Below are 7,011 nucleotides of genomic sequence, written 5' to 3'. Positions count from 1 at the left end.
GCCTTCTTCACAGTCTAACTCTCACATCCATACATGACCACAGGAAAAACCATAGCCTTGACTAGATGAACCTTTGTTGGCAAAGTAATGTCTCTGCTTTTGAATATGCTATCTAGGTTGGTCATAACTTTCTTTCCAAGGAGTAAGCGTCTTTTAATTTCATGGCTGCAGTCACCATCTGTAGTGATTTTGGAGCCCAGAAAAATAAAGTCTGATACTGTTTCCACTGTTTCCCCATCTATTTCCCATGAAGTGATGGGACCGTATGCCATGATCTTCGTTTTCTGAATGTTGAGCTTTAAGCCAACTTTTTCACTCTCCTCTTTCACTTTCATCAAGAGGCTTTTGAGTTCCTCTTCACTTTCTGCCATAAGGGTAGTGTCATCTGCATATCTGAGGTTATTGATATTTCTCCCGGCAATCTTGATTCCAGCTTGTGTTTCTTCCAGTCCAGCGTTTCTCATGATGTACTCTGCACATAAGTTAAATAAACAGGGTGACAACATACAGCCTTGACGTACTCCTTTTCCTATTTGGAACCAGTCTGTTATTCCATGTCCATAGAATGTCTTAATTGTTTTGACTGTGATAGTGGTTTCATGTGTATCTGCAAATATTGAAACTCACTTAAATTGCATACATTAAATATATGCAGTTTTTTTGTTCAACAGTTACACATTATTAAAGCTGTTAAAGTTATTTTCACAGTGAAAGGGAAATAAGAAAGTAAGACACCAGAGTTTTAAATATATTTGTTGCTATTGATGTCAAATTTAAGGTTTATTTAGTTGGAGAGAATATATAGTATGCCAAGAGCCAATAACTTGAAAAGAACAAAGTAAACTCTGTGATGACAGATTCCTGCAATAATTAGGTAATTGGTGGGTAAAGTGATATCATGGGATTCAAAGTGTCCTGTTTTTAGGAAGAAGAAACATCTACAAACAAAATTTAGCTGTTAGAAACAACCTACTCACATTTTAGATAGTGAGAAAAGAACTAGTCACATCCTGAGAAAGTTGCAGGGGAAACAGTATTCTAAAGAAACAAGCCAGAGCACAGTTAAAGGCAGAAAGCCAAGGGGTCATTCTAAAAAGAGGTTAACAGTATAGGAGATTTGGTTGATGACTGTGAAGAGTATATAGAGTTCTGCTCAGATATAAGGGAACTGAAAGGGCAACGTGATCTAACAGATACTGTAACCCCATCTAAGCCATCACTGTCGGAGTAGCCTGTCCAACAGGAGCTGTGGCCTTCGGTAGAGGAATGAGGGCAAATATCATCCCTCAAGGTCATAGCCAGAGGATTGTATCTCCCAGCCTCTTTTGTTCACACAGTCTGATTTTCAGATGGTGGCTCCTAATGACAAGATCGAAACAGAAACAGAGCAAAATATCCTGGTTTCTGAACTACATAAAAGTCAGCCTCCTGAGATGGATAAAAGTACTGCAAGGTAGAGAGTGAATTTGGAGGAGCAAGTGATATCTTTCTAGCCGAGAACCTTTCTATGTCCCTCAGTCATATGACTTAAACTTTAAAAGATATTCATTATTCCCAAATTGTTTTATAAATCAATAGAGTTTACCTTAAAATTATATGTGTACTTTGTTTTGAATAACACAATGTATTTATGCAACAACTTTTTTTAGGAAAGGATTGTTTCCTGACTTGGGAAAATAGGAGCAAACACTATTTGCCTTATTAATGACATTCTATGAAGTTACAGCAACAAAAATATTTTAGGACCATTTAAGAACATACGGTAGATGCCACAATGTTAGAATAGAGAAGTCAGAGATAGACCATGTGTATGTGAAAACTTGATTATGATAAATTTGGATTGTCTGATAAATGAGGAAGAAAGGAATGTGTTTTACTCAGTGCTTAAAAAATTGCTCACCCAATGTGGAAAAATTAATGTTAACACTGATAAGCCTTCAGCTTCTGCTTAGATTGCAGAAAGCTTGAAAATGGTGTTGCCCTCATATTTACAAGTTGAAAAGCCAGACAGTGCACAAAACATAACTCTTCGTAAATGCGTCAGAAAGCTGAGAGTACTGGACAACTAACTAACCTGAAACTTAGGGGACGACTGGTGACTACAAAGGAGAGATGGTATGAGTATTGCCTGGGGCAGATATTGAAAATCCAGGCAGCATGAAAGTTGTTAAATAGAATCCAGCTAACATTTGTAGTAAATTGTTAAAAACCAAGTGTAGACTAGAATGACAGTATAGAAGTCGGGAAGTCACAGACACAGAGAGAATTTATACTTATTTTGGGTTTCTACACCGCAAACTTTAGCTTGTTTAAGACTGGAAGTTGAATAGGAGTCTAAGAAAGTCTCCATTATGGTTACTCCCAGGGAAGCAAACAGCAGCTGTAGAAGGCAGGACCCATTTGGGCTCTCCAGTATTCCCTGTGGGAAAAAAGCCTTAAGCTGTGTGTGGAAGGGCAGCAAACATATTGCTTGCGTATAGGGCACAGGTGAAGACCCAATGAAATGTGGATAGGTTCTAGGCCCAGTACATTAGAGATCTCCTTTAGCAGGGAGAAAGAGTAGTCACTTAGAAAGCCCCATCCCAGGTATCAGAGCCAGAGTGCCAAGAAAAGGCTGAACGTGAAACATGGAAACAGAGAGTGCATCCTCTCTTTACACTCCATATCAACTCCAGTCTAGTAAGTGTAAAGTAACAAGTACCAGCAGTGTATTGTTGGGGAAGTTAAAGAAGACCAGAGATACTCTCTGAAGAGGAATTACGAAGATAAAACCTGAAACTGAGGGGAGAGAAAACACTAAGAACAATTTACTGCAAGCCAGCCCCTATACACGTTACAAGGGAACTCTAGAAACATTTAAAGCCTGTGGTGCTGCTCTGAGGGTTGTAAGAGAAAGAACAAAATCTAAATGGTGCTCAAATCCTAACTTAATTGACTAAACCCTCAGACTGACAATATTTATAAATAGGAATAAAGCCAAATGGGATATGACAACACAGAAATTTGGAATTCTCCAGGAAAGATTACTGGAGTGGTTAGCCATTTCCTTCTTCAGGGAATCTTTCTGACCCAGGGATTGGACTTGGGTCTTCTGCATTGCAGTAAGATTCTTTAACATCTGAGCCATCAGGGAAGCCCATTTTTTAAAATGCCTACTGGTAGGCATATTGATCGGAGAAGGCAATGGCACCCCACTCCAGTACTCTTGCCTGGAAAATCCCATGGATGGAGGAGCCTTGTGGGCTACAGTCCATGGGGTCGCTAAGAGTCGGACACGACTGAGCGACTTCACTTTCACTCTTCGCTTTCATGCATTGGAGAAGGAAATGGCAACCCAGTCCAGTGTTCTAGCCTTCAGAATCCCAGGGACAGGGAAGCCTGGTTGGGCTGCTGTCTATGGGATTGCACAGAGTTGGACACGACTGAAGCGACTTAGCAGCAGCAGCAGCAGCAGGCATATTGATGTTTGCATTAATCGCAACACTATGTTCTTCCTCTGAGAAAAAGTCTCACCAAGGTGCATAAAAAGGATGTTCACGAATTGTTTTATAGTAACATGGAGTTGATAAAGACTGTTTTCTATCATTAGGGAAATTGACAAGGAAAGTGGATTCCTTTTACCCTATAAACAATATGTACTTGTTTGTTCAAAGCAAAATATTATATAATGTGCCTATTAAGATCGGTGTTCAACTCTTAAAGGTATGGGGCTGAGAGATAAAGAAAAAGACATCCATAGCACAGTGTCACTTTTAAATAAGAATATATGCACGAAAACTAATTCAGTACAAAAAATAAATATTTAACAAGGATATGTCAGTAAAAGGATACTCACTAAAGACTTTAGAATGGATTAACACATACAAGTATGAGATAGAAAGAATAACGTGAATAAATAGATAAATATACAAGTAAAATAAGATTCAGCCTTTATGAAGACTGATGTCAATTCATTGTTATGAATACAGAAAAAAATTTTGAATCTTTCACCTTGAGTGAAACAGTCAAATCAAATAAAACCTGCAGTGGCACTAAATGTATTGGGTTTTCTAGTTCAATTACAGAAGAATATTTAGAAGCACTTAGGTCACTGTGTATGAGGGGGCGGAAGAGGGGAGAGAAATCAAGAGAGCTATCACTCATCTACTTTTTTCCCCCACTTTAGTCTAATTTCATTTATTTAGCTCAAATGCATGATGCAAATTCAACTTAACAGGATTTATGTTGAAAAATAAGAAATAATTAAACAACATAAATAGTGTTTTCAATTTTTTTTCCTGACGCTAGTCTATGGGGTCACACAGAGTCAGACACGACTGAAGTGACTTAGCAGCAGCAGCAGCAGAAACCCTGAAGAGTGAATCACAATCTTCCTCTCAGGCCAAAAGCAGTAAAGTGACGAATCTGATGAGTGTTACAATAAAAATAAAAGTTTTAATAGTATAAATGAAATCCATAAAATGAAATTCATATCTCCCTTTGGAGATAATTCATGGAAAGTTTCATAGACTGTTCCAGCTTGCTTTTAGGCTTATTTGTACAAAATAGTAACATTTGGAATTGGGCAGTCCTAGATAATAGACTCAATTTTTATTCACAAGTCTGACGGCAGAAAAATGTTGTTTCCCAAATAAGAATGTCTGGACATGCCAAAGTTCCAGAATATTTATCTTGAAGTTTTGTAGGAAAACATTCTTTCAATCCAATTTTTATAATACCATCATCCAACCTTCTATTATCATATAAGACTGAACCTCTTTCATTGTTTACCCAATAGCTACTTGTAATCATTTAAATTAATTAAAAGTAAATAAAACTTAGTAGTCAGTTCCCCATTACGCTAGAAGCATTTCAAATGCTCAGTAGTTACTTGTGGCTAGGGGCATGCGACTGCCGCTGACAGTGCAGCTTTAGGGCATTTCCATCATCACCGAAATGCTGTCGGTATAAAGAATATACAGCATTACACTTCATATTGCTATTGGTTGCTAAAATAAGATAGAATAAACTTCTTACTTCAAAACACATCTATCATACTAATAATGTAAAGACGTATTCTTAGAACCTGTGGTCTCTAAATTTTAGTGCCAGAGCTATACAAAACAAAGGTGGTGACATAGATGTAAATAGCACATAAAATTCAATGAAAACTGATCAAAGGAAGATGAAATGTACAAAGAAGCTTGTCTTACGACATAAAAATATGTAAGTCATTTTGTTTCCTGACATAAAGTATGTGTACAAATGGTCTCTAGCTCTCTAGCTTTATGTATTCCAACCAAAATCTTCAAATATGTATCCTAGAAAGAGACAGTACGCAAATCTGTTTAACACCAAAAACAGATAAAACTTTTTATAACAGAACATTTTTAAAACAAATTTCACTTTGAAAGTACCATTGTTAAAGACTTTTCACACCTTGATGAAACTTTTTAACATTATTAATTCTCTAATGTATTTCCCAGTGAGTTGGTATCATTAATGTATTGGCAACAATACCACATAAAATAAGAAAAAGAAATAACACAAAATGAAACTAGCCTGACAAGGGAACAACGTAAAGACTTATAATTAGTAGGACACACATGATGATATCTCAATTAAAATAAAAACACTCTACTAAAGATAAAAAATAATTTCTATTCTAGAATGCTCAGATGAAATATTAATAAATCAAGTTATTTAAAAAAATCCAAACTCTTCCCTAAGAGATCAATTATCATTGTCTTTCAGCCTTCTGAAACATTAAATACTCTATGACATATTTTTGTGTTTGGTACTTTTTTCAGATATAACAGGTTACTGTAAAGGTGTGCACTTGACTCTGGCTGGATTTTGACATGGAATACAGCATAAGAGAGGAGGTTGGAGAGTTTTCCTAAAGATATTTTTTGACCAAGGGAGAAGTGTATCTAAATTAACCATGATAATTATAATTTTAAAATTACTAGAGATATAAGCATCCAATCACATTTCAGGGTGATTGACTTAGTCCAGAGGTAAATTCTGTTTTGTCCAGATCCAGACAACTGTCTGACAAGTGAAATTAAATGAAAAGATATGGTCATCTCAACCATACTCTCATTGATATTAAGAAAAGAGATTCACAATGAGCTGACTACTAACCAATCATATTCATTTTTATAAAACACATTTATAAGTATAATCCTTAAATATCTATTTTAGTTACATAATATAAGAAGTTATTATACGAATATTTAATGGAAAATCTATAAGAATCACAAGAGAAACAAAGGAGATTAGTTTTAAATGCAGAGATAGGCATTAAAGAGAGTGTATATACTGCATGTATCTGCATTCCGACATTGTAAAAGAGAGTGATTATGCAGTGCAAAATTTGTGGGAGTGTGTATATAGCATTTCCCTTTTAGTTTTCTTCTCTTCCCCTTCCTTCCCCTAGTACCCATAATCAAATCTCTTCATTACAAGTAGAAAATTATCTCATAAAGAAGAGCAAGCAGAAATTCATCATAATTGAATAAATATATTGATTAAACACTTGCATAAAGTACTATCAAGTCAAAATATATAAATGGGGACTGGTTTCCTATTGCTAAACAAGATAATTTAAATTCCTGGAATCAGATATACCCTTAAGGAGTCTGGATAATTCCCAGCTTCTTTGCAGTGGATTTTATTCCACTTAATATTTCACAAATTTGTATTTTTAAGGATAAAATAAAATTTGAAATTCCTATGTGTATTACCCTACTCAGTATTACATAATGAATAATAACATATCAAGGACTTTTTAAAGACTTACAGTGCTTATAGTAAAGCATTTTAAAATATGTTTACCAGTATTTTGATTTATAACATTTATGAAGAACACATATTGGAAAACACTTTGTTTGCTTAAATGATTTGATTTTAAAATGAGAATTTTGAGTTGCAAAGGATAGGATCATTGAATTCTCCAACACACAACAAAATCTGTTAACAAGGAAGTTTTAAGAAAAAATACCACTGTAGCAGAGCTGTATCTCTGAA

Source organism: Bubalus bubalis, chromosome 6 (genome assembly GCF_019923935.1).
Source record: "Bubalus bubalis isolate 160015118507 breed Murrah chromosome 6, NDDB_SH_1, whole genome shotgun sequence".
Lineage (NCBI taxonomy): Eukaryota > Metazoa > Chordata > Mammalia > Artiodactyla > Bovidae > Bubalus > Bubalus bubalis.
This window is presented reverse-complemented; position numbering follows the sequence as displayed.